General features: G+C 40.8%; 1 long non-coding RNA gene across 1 annotated transcript in view; it reads left to right on the forward strand.

Annotated features, from left to right (window-relative positions):
* Positions 1–14,592, forward strand: part of LOC117082406 — a 58,504-nt gene extending 43,912 nt beyond the window's left edge. Inside the window, exon 3 of the long non-coding RNA XR_004436601.1 lies at positions 14,494–14,592. This is a non-coding gene — a long non-coding RNA (uncharacterized LOC117082406). The remainder of the gene's footprint in view (positions 1–14,493) is intronic.
* The last annotated feature ends 4,412 nt before the right edge of the window (positions 14,593–19,004 follow it).

Here is a 19,004-nt window from a genome sequence, read left to right on the forward strand (position 1 = left end):
CACAATTTCTCTCCCATATAATAATATCTCAACAATAAAAGCTTAACTTTCAGTTATATTTAGCTTTGATGGTCAAGGCCCATCTCTGCTTTCTTTAGTTGAGGTGACATCTAATTTTTGAGGTGCTCCTGCATGTGGTTAATCTCCTTAGTTCCAGATGAATGTTGCACATTCTCCTCATGGAGAATCAGAGTATTTCCAAGTACTTGGGAGAGAGAGAAGAGCCCTCTTTCAGTTCAGTTCACCAGGTGGTAAGCATGTTGGACTGACGCACCAACTACCTCCTTGAAGTCCAGAACATCTTCCCTTCAGTGGCTGGACTAGCCTGGGAGGAGGGGAAAGGTGAGCCCCAGCATCCTCCCTGCAACCGAAACTCCACTTGCATGCCTCTCAACACCTCTAGATGTTGGAGAACTCACTGCATTCATTTTGAATAAAAAAAGACTGGCTCTGGGTTTGAACAAACATGTTTTTATTCAAGATTTAAAACATTTCTTTTATGGCTCCCCTGCTGGGCTTCTGATTGTTTCCCTTTCCTCGGAGCATGAATGATTGTTTATTAAACATAATAATAATAATAAAGTGGAGGTAGGGTCTCTTAGCTGGCATTAGTTCAGATTCCAATTTAATCCTTCCCCAGCCTCCCTTCATTACAACTCTATTCCGTTGCGTATTTCATAACCAGCATGTGTCACGGTGAATGAAGTCAAGCTTCAGAATAACATGTCAGTAAGATGATTGTTCGTGGAACACACAGTACCCCTAGTCTATGATTAAAAAAGAAAGCAACCTGGCTCAAAAAATAAGAAATTTGCTTCACTACATAGAGCCCAGGAGTAAAGGCGTCTTTCCTGGGCCAAGGAGCTGTTCCCTGAATATCAGGACAGGGAGTGATGCTTCCTGGCCTCCTAGGGGTGAGAGGCCTCTTATGGACAGAAGGGCATGGACCTTTGATTCTTATCTTTCCAGTAACAGCACGCTTAGGCCACAGTAGGCTCTGTCTCTTATTATCGATATGACCCCAGCTCCTTCAGCTATAGAATAGAGTGATAATAGCTACATTCCTAGAGCTGTTATGCAGATTACAAAACATGATATAGTTCAACTGATTAGCAGAGGGCCTAGCACACAGTGAGTGCTCAATGCATAGCGGCTGTTTTTATTATTGTGCAAGATTGCACTCCAAATAGCCTTAACAACTGTCAGAGGCATTGATTGCCTCAGAGGGCAGGATTCTGGGAAAAGATAAAGATGATGCTGTTCAGAATATAGGTCTGAATATTGGTGAGCACAAAGACTCAGAAATGGAAGAAAACATCGGCAAAATAGTTTGGGTTTATAATGGGATAAAAGGACATCTTTTGATTTGGGGGTTGAACTCTCCAACAACATGTTCAAGTTACCTAAAAAGAGATGACTGCTAGACTGTTATGTATAAGACAAGGATGGGATTGAGGAAGAGACAGGAGCCTGGGGTCTGGGAAAGGATAGTTGGGGTAAAGTAGGGGCAGTAGGGTGTGAATTTAAAGTTAGAGGAAGTCAGAAACTTGGGAAAACAGAAATATTCAGGGGAGCTTTCAGAGCTCTTTGGTGTAAGGTATGTGATATAAACCTCTTCTCTCATCCAGGACAGCTTCAGGCAAATCCATCTAGTTTACAAATTCTTTTGTGTGAGTGGAAATTTTAGGGAAACTCAAAGTCACTGAGTTCTACCAGCTGAGAACAAAAATAGCTTTATGAGATAGAAGACAGAAAGTAGAGGCAGCTGGCCTCTGTGTTGTAGGAAGAGACACATCTTAGATGTCCTATGAGGCTGACAGTGTCTGCCAGATAGGAGCTCTGCAGCACAGGGTTTGGTTGGACTCCAGTTGACAGACACTCAGCCAAGCTCGCTTGTCATAGTTCAAGGTGGGTCAGGTCTAGTTTCTAAAAAAGCAAGCCCCCCACTCTCTCCCACCCATCAACTCTCTGCAAGTGGTGGTAATATTTTGAAATGAGATCATGTTGAGTGAAATTGTATTCTTGAGAATTTCTATTGCATGTCATGCTCTGGTTAGTTTAGAACCAAGAAACATATTCAAGGAAAAGCTAAAATCAGGAACAGGAATATACGGTTATCCGTATCATATTATGGCCAGTTGTGGGTCCTAGCCATCCATTCTAAAGTTGGTTAACTCTGCCCAGAAACTCACAGAATCCAGGTGACCCACCTGGGGCTGAGCTCATGACCAGGAAGTGTGTTCTAGATTTTAGACTTGGCCCACTTTTCTGACTGCATGTGGGCCTTTTAATAAACAACAGTATTTCTAAATAACAACAAGATTTTCTTGTATTCTGACAGTCAAAGCACCTTGGAGTGAAAATAGATTCAGTGGTCCATTTTGGCCACAGGATCTGTGGTGATGTCCCAATAGTCATGAGGCATATAGCCCTACACTTTTCTCTGGGAGTAGTGTATCCCCTGAGAGTTATTCAAGACCTTGAGAATTTTGTTATGGGCTGTTGATGGCCTTGATGTCTCTCAACATCGACTTTTTTTTCAGTCAAACTCAAAGACGTGATGTCAGGACATCCTGGCTGCAGAAACTGTCACATTGTCCCTATTGCCTAGCTGGGATTTCAGCAGCTGGGCAAAGGGACTAGGCCTCAGCTTTTAACAGCACTGAGAAAGTTTCAGTGCCTCCTTCCTTGATGCCTATCTTCCCCTTGTTTCTGGAATATTGTACTCTCTGGCTGCCTCATGCCTCACTGGAAGTAATCCTTAATTCTTCTCTTTTCTCTCACTCTGCACATCCAACTGATCAGAGGATTTCCAGAATTTGACAACTGCTCCCCTGATCCTATACCACCGTCTACTCCAAGCCACCATGGCTTGTTACCTGGTCAGTGGCCAGAGAAGTTCTAACTTTCACGTGTTGTTTTAGTCTCCAGAGTGAGTCCTTTACACAACATTCTTGCTGGAGCCAGGGAGATTGTTGTAATATGTAAATCTAAACATGGCTCTCTTATCCAATAACTTGATATGGCAAAGTAAAATTCCAAATCCGCATCACACCCTCCAAAGTCCTAAGTTATCTGGTGCCTGCTTTGACCTCATCTTTTCACTGGCAATATTTGTGTCCTCACTGTTCCTGCAGTATACCAGGGATGCTCCTGTTAGGCTGGGGGCTTTGCACTTGCACTTCTTTAAGCCAGCACTGAACCTCTCTAACATATACTCATAGCTCAGCCCTCACTGTGTTTAGGCTTGTGCTCATCAGAGAGTTGTCACTCCCCCTCACCACCTCCCATTGCTTTCTATACTTTTACATTTTTTGTTCTTCATAGAGTTATTTCTGTGTTTATGTTACATATTGATCTCCCTTCACTAAAGTATAAGCTTGGTATGTTTTGTTCACACCATATTCTTAACACCTAAAATAGTGTCAGACACAAAATAGATACTCCATAAGTATTTGCCAAATGGATGAGGGTACAGGTAAATTAGGGGATGAGAAAGTATGTGCACTCCTAGTGTGAAGAACATTCATACACAATAGAATTGGATTAATTCAAACTTTCCTACAAGCCAATCAATCTCTTAGGGAAGGAGTCCCCATAGTCACTTGGCAGTGTCCCTGGATCTGAAATAGGTGGAGTGCTGCAGTGGTGGAGAGTCATAGACAGACTGATATAGAAGACCCCATTTGTTCATTTTTTTTAGCTTGTTCTAGAGTCTTTGGACTGGAAGAGCTATGGATATGAGCCTTGCTTCTGATATTGCAGCTGTTTGTTCTTGGGAAAGTTACTTAACTTTTTGAGCCTGGGTTATGCAAAACTGCAACACTGGGATGTATATAGGGCCTCCCTAACACAGTTATTTTCCAGATTATATATATATATATATATAAAATATATAAATAAATAAATAATATATATATATATATCCAGCACATAGTAAATGCTCAATAAAGAATAGCTGCTCTGATGATGGAGATGATGATGGTGATGAGGATGATGATAGTGGTGGTGATGAAGAAGGATGATGATGCTGTCACTTGGAAGGCCATACAGCTTAGAAAAAGATATGAGCCCAGGAACAGGAGACTGGTTGTTCAAGGCTTCCCTCCAGCTGGGCTGATAGGAGTCATAGAATAAAGACAAATTGGATGAATACTTCTCATCAGTCAATAACGTTTTCCTACAGTGAACCTCTTCCATCCAGGCCAGGGACTCTGGGCAAGCATGGTGAGAACATGACTTTGTATTACTCCCAGCTCGTGGTTGCAGAGCCACTGCAGATGTTAGCAGTATGATTGGATGACACATGGAAGGCAAGTGATCCAGACTCACTCTCAGCTCATCCTCCTTCTGCAGAAGTCTGTTGACATTCACCCTCCTGGGCAATTAGAAACATGAAGATCCCCAGGCCTTGTTCAGAGCAGGGCCAGGCATTCCGTAGCTCACACAACTCTCCCTGGCTCCCACGTCTGCCTCACTGTCATCACTGTCTCTTGCTGTGTGTGGCCAACTACGTCTCCCTGTCTCTCTATGTCTTTCTCTTTCTTTCTCCTTCTGCTTTTTCCTCATTTTCCCTTTCTCCTCCTCTCTTGGCTCTTCTCCTATTCTCCTCATTTAGATATTCCTGGAGCACTTTCTATCTGGATTTTTTCAATAGCTTTGATACAGGCCATCCAATTGTTTTGAGGGATCTTTCTGGTCTGAGACCCAATCTCCAGAAACAAGCATTTTGATAGCTACCTACATGTTTTTCAAATGACAGACTTACCCAGTTTTTTTCTCATAAATATTTTAAATAATTGCTGTTGAAAAGTGCTCACAATATCCAAAGGAAAATATTCAAAGTATTCACTCTCTATGGTATCTGACGGGAAAACTGCCTGCCTGTTTGAACAAACAAAATAAGCTTGTCAATGATTTGTATAGAAATTTTCTATTATTTCCCTTCAACATAAAATCCAATAAAACATTTTCTTCTGGTACAGCAACTTAAAAAATAAAAGAGGCTGGAGTGGATACAGCTATCTTACAGAATGAGAAATAATTTTTCTACTCTCTATTTCTGTTCTGCTCGTCTCCTCTAGTGTTGGGAAATAGGGAGATAAAATACTCTTTATTTCAATCTATTCTGGTAATTTAGATAATGACAATAATTATAAGACAGGAAAAGATGTTTATAAGGTGACCCTTTTCTAACTTCTATAGAAGAGCTCAAAGTAAAGAAGGAAGATGACAAATTCTTACTCCAAGCCCTGTGGCGTGTGCCTTACATCTTTTATCTAATCGAATCCTAGAAATCCTTTACCAAGTACCCACAAATAGATGCGTGCACATAAATATATGTCCACATGTCCACAGTTATCTTAAGGGCTTTAAAGGCATACCGTCTGAGGCTGCAGGGAGATGCCTTACAATAGAAGATCTGGGTTGGGAGTAGGGAGGAGGCTCTGTTTGTGGACTTGCTTCAATCCTTCCCCACTGGATTTTCACATCATGAATGGAGAAGTTGTTCTTTTAAATTTTCTTTGTTTAAATTGACATAAATAACCATACATATTAATGGGATACAGTGTGATGTTTCCATATATGTATACATTGTGTAATGACCAAAGCAGGGTTTTTAACGTATCCATCATCTCAAACATTGATTATTTCCTTATGATGAGAATGTTCAAAATCCTCTCTTCTAGCTATTTTGAGCTATTTTGAAATATACCATACAGTATTGTTAACCACAGTCACGCTGCTGTGCAACAGAACACTGGGACTTTAAAGGGATCCTATCACTTTCTCCTTTGATATTGCTACTGCTAGGGAGAGCCTGACTAGAAAGTCAAGCAAGGAGGGACTGATACCAGAGCAATGCTGGCCCCAGGGTGGGCCTGGCTGGAGCCCAGATGCTACCCCTGGAGCTGAGGGAAAAATCATTAGCAATACCCCAACCCAGAGATGGGGCAGCCTTTCCCTCCAGGGCTCCTCATGGTTAGTGCTGGCAGAAGGTCTTGTCGTTCAACTTCAGTTCAGCAGATAGAAGAAAAAGCCTATGTTTAAATTACATGTTAAAAGGAGAGCTAAGAGTCTTGCTCTGGGATTGCCATGTGGGTGGTCCCATGTGAGTAATTACACCGTCCACTTCCAGGATCACAGCTCTCCCTGCAGCCTTTTGGGAATGAGACTATAAACAGCGCTAGCTTTGCTTGGAGGGAGGTGACCCTCCCAATACAGTTGGCTGCAGAAAAGAACAGAGGAAGTGAGAGACACTGTGTGGCAGCACTTGCAAAGAGTGGTGATAAGTGGTAAGTTGTGGGGGTGACATGGAGGGCAAGGAAGCTAGCAGTTGGCAGAGACTCCTCCTCAGACTCCTCCTGAAGGCCAGGCTGCCATTACACGGCCTTCCCAGGCTGGGCCAATCTCAGCCATGCAGAGAGCATCTCTAGTGGACTGTGCTGGGACCTGGGGTCACAGGGCTCCCCTGGGCACAGGGGTATCCATGGTTCCCTGGAGCACAAAGCATGCACTGAGATGAGCTCATTTCTTCTCTGGAGTGTGAATGTTGAGTGGGAGGGCCTTGAGCAGGTGGGGCTCTCTAGGCTTCTTCTAGCCTGCTTGAGGGAAAAGGCCACAGCTTCCAGAGATGAAGAAAGGAGAGAGCCAGAAAGACCCAAAGCCAAGGAGATAAAGAGGCAGGAGGAGGGGGCAGTACGGGAAAAAATGAGAAAGGGAAAGGGAAAGACGTCAGGAGGGAGAAAAAAGAGGGTGAGAGTCAAAGAGAAGAGACCAAAAGAAAAAGAGATGACAGAGAGGCAGAGCCAGCACACAAGAAAGTAGAGAGGCCTGGGGCCTTGCTTCAGGAGCACTCAGTTGCTGTGACAGCCATGTCTGTGCATCTCCCTGGGGCCAGTTCTCACCAGGATGGGACACCAGGAAGCTGGCCCCTATGTGCCCTTTCTCTTAAACTATCTGAGGCTGGCTCCAGTTCCAGGAGGAGCTAGATGCAGTCTATGATTCATAAAGACTCATGACTCACAGACAAGGGACTCAATCGAGCTCCTATGTGGCCCCAAGGAGAGGCTGTCCATGTGAGGTTAAGCCCTGGAGGCTGGGAGAGCAATAATATTTGGATACATCAGCACAGGGGATGCCTGAGGCCAGAGTGTAGAATGCTGCTGTGGTTGGAAGGTTGGTTAATGGTAAGGCTTAGGGAAGGATTCAAAGCCCAAATAAGCTAACAGTGGCATCTAAGGGCCCCCAGTTTCTGGAAGAGGTAAAGTAGGGCTACAGGGGTCCTGGGAATTACAGCTCAGACATGGAAAATAAATTCAGCAGGTGACCAGAGGATACGGGACAATGTAGAGTCTCTGGGGAGAAGGCCCTACACAATTCTGCTCACTTTTACTCAAATAGGGCCACTTCCCTTCAGTCCCTAACCCCTACCGTGCCGTATCTTTCTTCCAAGTAGTTTCTTCTCTTTTCCTTGCAACCACTATGTGAAACAGCTCTGGATAGAACACCCAGGACTGTCTGACGCCAGAGCTCATAATCCCTTTGTTTGACAGGAAAGCATTCCTGTGGCAGTGAAATCTGGGCATAAGGAGGTGAACAATGTGAGGAGTGTAGCATATGGGTTGCCCCTGTGATTGTCCCTTATGCCAGATGGATGGAACATGCAGAGAGAGAGCACACTCAGCATGGAGATTATGAGGATGAGAAGTGGGAGACACAGTGGAAACTAGAAGTCAAGGTTCCAGGGCACATCTGCAAGAGCCCTGGCCACCAGGAAATTGGAGGAGCACACACTCAGCCTTCCTCAAGGATGGCGTACAACTGTTATTGAATCAAATTCATCACCTCTTTAATTTAGGATCCCTCCTCCTAACTCCACTATACCCCAATGCCCAACTCAGCTGCTTGCCAGGAGCGACTCTTAGAAGCCTGTGTTTCTCTTGATGACTCTAGGCACCAGGGGCATCCTCCTGTAGATCCGTCAGAACTGAACTGGCCTTTTCATAGCATCAGGCATCTGTTTCCATGGAAACATTTGGCAGGGCAAGGAGTACTTAGTAGGGCCAGGAAGTGCTGTAGGCTTGGAAAGAACCTTGTAGATATTCCTTGGTTTGCTCCCTGATTCACAGCATAAATTAAATGCCTCATCACACACTGATGGTTCTAACCGGGAGTCATTATGAACGCTTCTAGCAGCCTGGGGTCCAATCATTACTGACAGCGATAAAAGTTATCTTCCCCAAGAAGACTGTATGTCAGCCAGCAATACCTTAGCTTTTAGTTTAAGTGACACTGAAATGTGCACAGAGAACTCAGGAACCTGCCTTGGTGAGGTTGTCTTGTAGGCAGAAGTGTAGGAGTGGTTTGGAGAAAGAAACCCATGCTTTGGTTTTAAACAGGCCTGCTTCCTACTCTCACTCTCACATCAACCATTTGGCACCTGACCTTCCTCAAAGATGTTGCGTACTGTCTTAGGACCTCAGATTCCTTATTTCCAAATTGGTTCTTTGGAAATACCAACCTAATATCCTGCATAACACCTCACATTGCCAATTATTTGGAATTTCTTTGTTATCTTGCTGTGATGTAAGTCTTTGAGATTTCCTCATTTATTTTTAGAAAGGCATTGGACAGGCCACTGTAATATAGTAATTTTTTTTTGACAGATTCTCGCTCTGTCGCCATGCTGTAGTGTGGTGGCACAATCTCAGCTCACTGCAACCTCCACCTCCCAGGTTCAACCGATTCTCCTGCCTCAGCCTCCCGAGTAGCTATGACGACAGGCATGTGCCACCACGCCCAGCTAATTTTTGTATTTTTAGTAGAGACGGGGTTTCACCATGTTGGCCAGGATGGTCTTGATCTTCTGACCTCATTATCTGCCCACCTCAGCCTCCCAAAGTGCTGGGATTACAGGTGTGAGCCACCATGCCTGGCCATCCAATTTTTTTAAAAAATTGGAAGTGGCAGAGTCTCAAGCCTCAACTTCAGTTACCTTTCTTATTAAAGGTCCATGAAAAATCTTCTTTGGGGGACTTAGAATCTCCCAAAAAATACTATTTTGTAGTAAAACTTATATTTTTGGTCAGAGTTTGTTCCTCAAAGCAATTATATCCTGTAGGCCTTAAAGAAATTCCGAGGCTACCTAGTAACAGTGCAGCAGTGGCAACATTATGGTGAAAGTGGTACAAGATGACCATTCGAGCTTAGGTATGAATGTCATTTATTGCAGGAGTCTCAGGGTATTGTTCATATAATTGTGGGAAGGTCAGGGATGCAACTGATTCACAGGCCAACTGGAATCAGAGATTTGCTCGTTGCCAGGGTCCAGTCTCTGTCCCTTAACTTCTTTATCATTACCTACCACAAACTGGCTTCCTTCAGGTTGTGAGAAATGCAGTTGCTTATAATTACCTAATCTCCTGCCATTCCCTTGAGTGACTTGCCTCTGTTCATTTCCGTTGGAAAATTTGAAGGAAGAGCTACCAATGATAAGTGGCTCACCCACCAGTCACTTCATTAGGACAAAGAAATCAGGGTGACCTGGTGCAAGCACATATAACGAACCCTACCTTTGTGTTTAGACCATTTCCAGAGGAGGGAGAATTTTTACTTAAGGAGTTATCCCAATTGGTGTCAATTCTAGACCTTTGTTGGGCATGATCGTCCTACATCCACTCCTGTACTGAATGCAAATGGAATCCCAGTATAAAATAGAAGCCTAGGTTTTTAGAGAGACAATCCAGGAAAATCTTGAGAGGCGTGTCCTGGTTTACATATTCCAGGAGAACTAGATTCTTTTATTCTAACTTTTAGTTACTTCCACATCATCTAATTATACTTCTTTCTGATCAGAAAATACATGGAACGCGTCAGAACTAGTCACACATAACCCCAGTACATCCTGTCCCTCCACATGTCACATCTTGATATGATTTGGCTGTGTCCCCACCCAAATCTCATCTTGCATTCCCATATGTTGTGGGAGGAACCTGTTGGGAAGTGATTGAATCATAGGAGTAAGTCTTTCCCATTCTGTTCTCATGATAGTGAATAAGTTACATAAGATCTGATGGTTTTAAAAAGAGGAGTTCCCCTGCACAAGTTCTCTCACCTTGCCTGCTGCCATCCACGTAAGACGTGACTTGCTCCTCCTTGCCTTCTGTCATGATTGTGAGGCCTCCCCAGCCATGTGGAATTAAGTCAATTAAATTCTTTTTCCTGTATAAATTATTCAGTCTCAGGTATGTCTTTATCACAGCATGAAAATGGATTAATACATCTCTTTTCCAATGTATTAGTTAAGGTTACTTTACTTCATAATAGAATCAAAGCAAGCTTAATCACCTGTGCTCTCATACTGTCCTCCACCTGCCCACAAAACCAGTATTGTACAATTAGGATTTGAGGAAAGAACAGCAGGAGATTATGAACATTTCCTCAAGAACAGGATCATCCTAACTTTTTTGATGTGACCCATAGTAAGAACTACACTTTATATTTCACCTAGAATGCACAAATATGCAATTGAAATAAAAGTTTTACAAAACAATATTTACCCTTACTATCTGCAGTGCACTGCAATCTCTTCTGATAGTTTTTATTTTATTTTTTTAAAGTGTTGGTAATCAGTTATAATTTTTTATGATTTACTAATGAGTTGTATACCACAATTTTAAAATAACTCTTAGTCTAGAGCACTTCCTTTAGTATCATTCAGTGTCAACTCCAAGTTCTTAATCTCAACTTAAATCACAAAATTGTCAAGAAAGAGAACATGTTGAGTTCTGCTTGGGTCCAGGGTCTGCCCTGTCCTAATCAACAAGAGTTGGATTCTACACATGGCTGTTGATGCCCATGTCTGTATAACACAGGGCAAATTCAGACCCTAGCAGCAGGACAGACACTTCAGATGGTGTCTGCTACACATGGATGTTGGGAATTGAGACAACAGGTCTAAGTCAGTCAGACGGTAATGGAGGGCATAGCTCCAGGGTCAGGTACAGCCAGGGCCAGAGTTGAAGCCATGACAATCCTGTTAGACTCACATGCAAGGGAACTTCATGGGGAAGCAGAAGTGGTTAAAGAAGAGAATAGAGGACAGCCACTTGCCTTTCCAGGCTTCACTGGATTCTGGACTCTGCTTACCAGAGTTGATCTCTGAGATTTCCCTGTTAGAGTGAGACAAAGTCACTTGGTATGTTGGGCCCAGATCTTTTCTCTTAAGGCTTGGATATATGTTTTATGGAATTCTGAATTATGCCAAGACAGAAGGGAGAGATGAAAACATTTCAGTTGAAAAAATCAGGTGGGAAATTTCTCCAATTTTAACCCATATTTTTCTCCTTAAGTGGAGTGGGGACTCTGAGACTGTGAGAGAGAGAGCATGGTGTGCACAGCTTTGTCATTGCTAGGCTCACTGATGCTAAGGATCACTCGGCCCACAACTACATCCGTGCCTCGGAGTGGTGGCCAAGTATGGCCAAGTCATGTTGTTATAGCATCAGGCAATAAAACATCAGACAGTAAAACACAATGTACCGAATATCTTTAGTGGTGGTGAAGGCTGGGATGGAAGACAGTGTTAGTGTGGTTTACGACTGAAGTCAGAGTGAAGTGTCTGTACAGTGAAATATTATTCAGCAACAAATAAAATTTGATTCATTCAAAAAAATGAGCTATCAAGCCATGCAAAAATATGGTTGAATCTGCAATGCCCACAGGTATGTCTCATGTCATTGGACTTGGCTTCACTGCACTTTTCACAAATTGAAGGTTGTGAAAGTGAAGCAACCCTGAATCAAGAATGTCTATTGGCGTCATTTTCAAGTGTGTGCTCAATTCATGACTCCTTGTAACATTTTGATCTTTTATCAGTGATCTTTGATGTTAGTATAGTAATTATTTTGGGTGCTACAAACAGCATCCATATAAGATGGCCAAGATAAATGATGAATCTTGTGTGTATTTTGACTGCACTACTGATTGGTGATTCTCTGTATGTATCCTTCTCCTCAGGCCTCCCTATTTCCTGACACACAACAGTATTGGAAATCAGCTGTTTAATAACTCTGCTGTAGCCTCTAAGTTTTCAAGTGAAAGGGTGAATCTCCTGATGTCTCCCATCTCTTACATTCAACCAAAATAGAAATAATTTATTTAGTGAGGAAGGCATGTTGAAAGCTGAGATAGGCTAAAAGCTAGGCCACTTGTGCCAGTTCGTCAAGTTGTGAGCAAAAAGGAAAAGTTCTTGAAAGCAATTAAAACTGCTTCTCCAGTGAACACATATACAAGGAGAAAGCAAAACCTAAGATTGTTTGCCGATATGGAGAAAGTTTGATGGTCTGGAAAGAAGACCAAACCAGTCACAACCTTCCGTTAAGCCAAAGCCTAGTCCAGAACAAGGCTCTAACCCTTTTCAATTTTGTGAAGGTTGAGAGAGATGAGGAAACTGCAGAAGAGAAGTTTGAACCTAGCAGAAGTTGGTTCATGAGGTTTAAGAAAATAAGTTGTCTTCATAAAATACAAATGCAAGGTAAAGCAGCCAATGCTAATGTAGAAGCTGCAGCCAATTATCCAGAAGATCTAGCTAAGATCATTGGTGAAGATGGCTGCACTGAAAAACAGATCGTCCATGTAGATGAAACAGCCTTCTATTGGAAGAAGATGCCAGGTAGGACTTTTGTAGCTAGAGGGGAGAAGTCAATGCCTGATTTCAAAGCAAGCATCAAAGGACAGGCCGATCTTCTTGTTAGGAGTAATGCAGATGGTGATTTTCAGTTAAATCCAATGCTTACCTGCCATTCTGAAAATCCTAATGCCCTTAAGAATTTTGCTTAATCTACTCTGCCTGTGTTTTATTCATGAAATAACAAAGCCTGGATGATAGCACATTTGGTTTACTGAACATTTAAAACCCCCCGTTGAGACCTACTGCTCAGAAAAAGATATTTTTTTTTCAAAATATTACTGTACATTGACAATGTACCTCATCAGCCAAGAGCTCTGATGGAGATGTAAGAGGAGATTAATATTGTCTACATGCCTGCTAATACAACATCCTTTCTAGAGTCCATGGATTAAATAACTGTAGATATGGCAGAAATAGTAAAAGAACTAGAATTAGAAGTTGAGCCTAAAGATTTGGCCGAATTGCTGCAATCTCATGAGAAAATTTGAATGTATAAGTAATTGCTTCTTATGGATGAACAAATAAGGTGGTTTCTTCAAATTGTATCTACCCCTGGGGAAGATGCTTTTTATATTTTTGAAGTGACAACCAAAGATTCAGAATATTTTATAAACATACTTAACAAAAATAGTATCAGGATTTTAGAGGATTGGCTCCAATTTTGGAAAACTTTCTGCTGTGGTAAAATGCTGTCAAACTTTATTGCAAGCTACAGAGAAATTTTTCATGAAAGGAAGTGTCAATTGATGCAATAAATTTTATTGTTTTAAAAATTTCCACAGCCACCCCAACCTTCAGCAACCACCACACTGATCAGTCTGCAGCCATCAAGAGGGAAGCAAGACTTGCTGAAGGCTCAGATGGTTGTTAGCGTTTTTTAGCAAAGAAGTATTTATTTATTTAAGATGGAGTCTAGCTCTGTCACCCAGACTGGAGTGCAGTGGTGCCATTTCAACTCACTGCAACTTCCACCTCCCGAGTTCAAGCGATTCTCCTGCCTCAGCCTCCTAAGTAGCTGGGACTATGGGCATGCACCACCACACCTGGCTAATTTTTGTATTTTTAGTAGAGGTGAGGTTTCGCTATGTTGACCAGGCTGGTCTCAAACTCCTGACCTCAGGTGATCTGCCCACCTGGGCCACCCAAAGTGCTGGGATTACAGGCGTGAGTCACCGCACCCAGCCAGCAATAAGTATTTTTAGATTAAGGAATTTACATTGTTTTTGTAGAAATAATGCTATTTCACACTTACTAGACTACAGTAAAAGTAAATACAACTTTTATATGCACTGGGAAACCAAAAAATTTGTGTGACTTACTTTATTGTGATACTGTATTTCAATGGTCTGGAAAGGAAGTCACAATATCTACAAGGTATGCTTATACTAAAAAGTAAAAGAGGCTAATCTAAAAAGACTACAAACTGTCTAATTCGACTTATGTGACGTTGTGGAAAAGGCAGCACTATAGTTTTGATTTAGTTGAGATATGGTCAACACAGATGGCTTTCAATTTGGAGGACTTCACAATACAAAGTAATTCTTAGAATATTAGGGACACACTCAGGTTTAACAGAGAAAAGCATGAGAAATAGCAAAAGGATTGTGTAAGAGGGTTTATATTTATCTCAATCCCAACACAAACACTATGAGTTAGAGATTACCAAAATCTCCACAGACAGAGGCTTAGAGAGTTTTTGAGGTCCAAGGTGGGTTTTTGAGGGGAAGAAAGACTCAGTCTATCAGTGAGAAGAAAACATGTGGAGCATCTTTCACAGAACTCTTCTATGCCAATTATAGGAAAGCTGAAGTCCTGGGCAGAAGAACAAGAAGTGCAGTGGTTTTCCGTCCTCTGTCCATCCTCTGAGAACATCTCCCCATCATGGAAAGGTGAATTCATGTGTTTTGATTTTGCCTTGAGTACCTTAATTTCCTTTAAATGATTGTGATATGTTTTGAGATTCATTTGTTGTCTTATTCTAAAATGTTTAACCAAATGGGAAATTACTCTCTCTGTGTGTCTCTTAAATTTTTAATTCTTTATTTTCATATTGTCTTAGTTTAATTTATTCCTTCTATCATTAAGTACTGTGTCCATGAATATGCAACTGGCATTGTTATTTATCTCTTTCTAACCACTTTGTATTAATTTTTTTTAATCCTAGGTTATGATGTAATTACTGTTGCCGTCATTTCTCTGTGAAATCCACATATTCTAGTTTATGGATATAAGAAGATAACAATTATCAAGCTGCTCTTGTTTCCAATTTCAGTCTCCATCTGACAAATAATTACAATTTTTTTTCCACCCCTTTCTCTTAAATATACCCCATGATAATGCTAAATATCTAGAAACTGGCTCATGTGTGCTTACAAACTCAGCCTTCCTGACTCTAGGTGATATGTACATCTTCCCTCTTTCTGTCTTTGGCCCATGACTCCCTTCACCCCGAGGAGATGTATTTGGTACTCCTATGCAGGAATGCCTCCACTTAATCTTTGGATTTATTCTCAGTCATCACCTGCCTTAACCAAGACAAACCTACACAACCTTTCTGTGCAACAAGTTAGAAGTGCAGTGCCTCTGTTCCCAGCATCTTAAAGAGATTTCAGTGATGTAATTTTTATGATTATTACTCATTTAAAATTCAGCCTGTTTTCACTAGGTCTTGGGTGTGAGTCTAGGAAAGGTGGGGTGAGTGGGGACATGAGGAGCAGCCACTTTGTGGAACTCAGTACTTTACCTCCAGTGAAACATCACCCAGGAGCTTGTGATGATATCCGCTTCAAGCTCTCTCTACCCTGGGGTAAACACTTCTAGGTAGTTGCTAGGCAAAGGTTCCCTGGTGGGGGACACCCTTCCATTCTTTTAGGCTATACCACACACAGGCACACACATAAAATCATTATCTTTTCCTTGACTTAAGTCTAATTAAAAAAATTGGCCTTTGTTCTCAGCCCATTACAAACCCCACCAAAAGCATGCAAAAAGACATCAGTGGTAAGGGCAGTCCATATTTGAGCAGGGAGGTCATATATCTGTTTCCTAAAGTTGATCTGGAAAAGCCCTCTCGAATACTCTGAATGGATCTTCATTTTTCTGATAACACGGAACACTGACCAGAAGAGAATCACAGCTATGTTGAATTTACATATATTAATAAGATATCTGAATTGAAAAATCAGTGCCATTGCTTCAGGTTCTGTATTGTGCTATAGTTCAATGAGAATAACCTGATAAAAATATCTTATCTCTAATAATAACATAAAACATCAATATCCTTGATGAACCTCGATGCAAAAATCCTCAACAAAATACTTGCAAACCAAATCCAGCAGCACATCAAAAAGACCAAGTAGGCTTCATTCCTGTGTTGCAAGATTGTTTCAACATATGCAAATCAATAAATGAAATTCATCACATGACAGAACTAACAACAAAAACCACATGATTATCTCAACAGACGCAGAAAAGGTTTTCAATAAAATTCAACACCCCTTCATGTTAAAATCTCTCAGTAAATTAGGTATTGAAGGAACATACCTTGAAATAACCATCTATGAAAAACTCACAGCCAACATCGTACTAAATGGGCAAAAGCTGGACGCATTCCCCTTGAAAACCGGCAAGGGCCAAGGATGCGCTCTCTCACCATTTCTACTCAACACAGTACTGAAAGTCCTAGCCAGAGCAATCAGGCAAGAGAAAGAAATAAAAAGCATCCAAATAGGAAGAAAGGAAGTCAAACTATTTCAGTGTGCAGATGACATGATTCTGTATCTGGAAAACCCCATAGTCTCAGTCCAAAAGCTCTTTCAGCTGATAAACAAATTCAGCAAAGTTTCAGGATACAAAATCAAAGTACAAAAATCACTAGCATTTCTACAGACCAACCACGTCCAAGCTGAGAGTCAAATCAAAAAGGCAATTCCATTCACAATTGCCACAAAAATGAATAAAATACCTGGGAATATAGCTAACAATGGTGGTGAAAGATCTCTACAATAAGAATTACAAAACACTGCTCAAAGAAACCAGAGAAGACACAAACAAATGGAAAACATCCCATGCTCATGGGTATGAATAATCAATGTCATTAAAATGGTCATACTTCCCAAAGCAATGTACAGATTCAATGCTCTTCCTATCAAACTACCAATGACATTCTTCACAGAACTAGAAAAAGCTATGACACGTGTTTACCTATGTAGCAAACCTTCACATGTACTCTCGAACCTAAAATAAAAGTTAAAACAACAACAACAACAAAAAACCCGAAATATATGATCGCTACTTCACCTGATCACTATTCATTGGCAAAGACGGCTGCATAACAGGATGAACGGTTCCATTTAGGAAAGAACTTCCAACATAATGCTCACAGTTTAACTTTCTAAAGCAACCAAATAGTCTTGGAATTTCTGATAATTGTCACTGGAAAGCAATGTAATGGGCTTCTGAAGTATTTGTACCTTCATAATTCACATTTCTATTGCCAGGGTTGTTTTGGCATAAAGACGGTCCCAAATAAGAACCTTTTCTTAGTGCTATAGTTAATAAGAGTTTGACAAAGAAAGCCAAACTCTTAAAAAGAGAAAACTTGTGGCTTTCTTTTTAAAAGGAAACTCTTTTTTCTGTTTATCAAAGTTATATGTGCTCATCACAAAAACTAAGAAAATATAGAATCACCTAAATCATACAGTAAAGAAATAGTATAATCATTATTGTGAATATTTTTTATTTTAAAGTGTTTAGATTCTGTCATTGGACATTTGGGTGGTACTAGCTAAGTTACTGAACCTCTCTGAGATTTAGTCTCCTTATTTTAAAGAGGGGAGTAATAATAATCTAATTGAAATTATTGTGGGTTGTTGTGAGTACTTAATGAATCAATGTATGTAAAACTTAATGATAACTAGCACATAGTAAATGCTCAGTACATGCTAGTTGTTAACATTATTTTCATAGTTTTATCATTATAATAATCCTTATTATTTCCTCATAATTTTATCCTTTTTTCTATATATGCTTTTTCACATAGTTGGGTTCAGGCTGTCTATATAATTTTGTATATAGCTTAATCACAAACATTAGAAAATAAACATTAACCAAAGTTATTGCAACCTCTTTGTACACATAATTGAAAATAGTGAAATAATATTATACTTAGACATGGAACCTTAATTTACTTAACTATTGTTAGATATTTATGTTGTTCATAATTTTTCAGTATTACAAATAATGAGACAAGAAACATCTGTGCATAAGCTTATGTGCAGGTGCTTAAGCTTATTTCTTCAGAGTGAAATTACTAGTTCAAAAGCAACACTTGGGATACACCATGTAAAATTATTCTCTAAAAGAGTTTTGACAACTAATATTCCCCAGAGCATTGTACAATTGGGCATATTTCAGTGAGCTCTTGACAACATTTGAAATTATTGTTGAGATTAGTTCTGACTTTTATAGGTGAGGGTTTGTCAATGCATGCAACACAGATATTATTGAGCCTACTGCATGTTAGTCTGTTAGACTAATATGTTAGACACTGTTGAGCGTTGAGATAGAGGGGGAAAGGACAAACTCAGTCTTTGTTCTTATAGAACTTATACTTGGGGCAGATATAAACAGGAAATAAGCACATTTTAAACAATCACTTAATTGTGAGTATGACGCATGTTATAAAGGAGAAATATGTGCTGCTCTGAGCGATTAAGGAGGCATACAGACTTAGTCTTGAGAGGTCAAGGCTAAGGCTTCTCTAAGACAGAGACACTTCATCTGCTGCAAAAGGGATAAGTTGGAGTATCTTAGTAGAGAGCAGGTGCAGGGAAGGGCATTCCAGGCAGAGGGAACAAGATATGCAAATATTGGTGAGAAGAGCATGGCTTGCCAGAGGAGCCAAGGAAGAGCCATAGAAGTGGGGCACTGAGAGGCAGGGAGTGTGCCAAGGACAAGACAGGCTGAAGAGGTAAGGAGGACAGGGACTAATCCTTAGATTAGCTAGGGAAGCTGAAAGGATTTTAGTATGAGAGTAATATTAGTGGTGTTTTAAAGAGGTAAGTTGGTTAGAATTTGCAGAGAATGGTTTGTAGAGGTGTGAGCTCTAGAACTGTATCTGTGGAGGGACAATGGTAGTTTAAGCTACAGTCGCAGATAGAGAAAGAAGTTATCTATGTATTTAACTAGTTAATATCTATCTATTGTCTATCTATCTGTCTATCTATCTATCTATCTATCTATTTAACTTCTCTATCTGCAACCACTATAGCTCAAACTACCATTTTACCCCCACAGGGCATTATATATA

Source organism: Trachypithecus francoisi, unplaced genomic scaffold, assembly GCF_009764315.1.
Source record: "Trachypithecus francoisi isolate TF-2019V2 unplaced genomic scaffold, Tfra_2.0 Lachesis_group9, whole genome shotgun sequence".
NCBI classification, from domain to species: Eukaryota; Metazoa; Chordata; class Mammalia; order Primates; family Cercopithecidae; genus Trachypithecus; species Trachypithecus francoisi.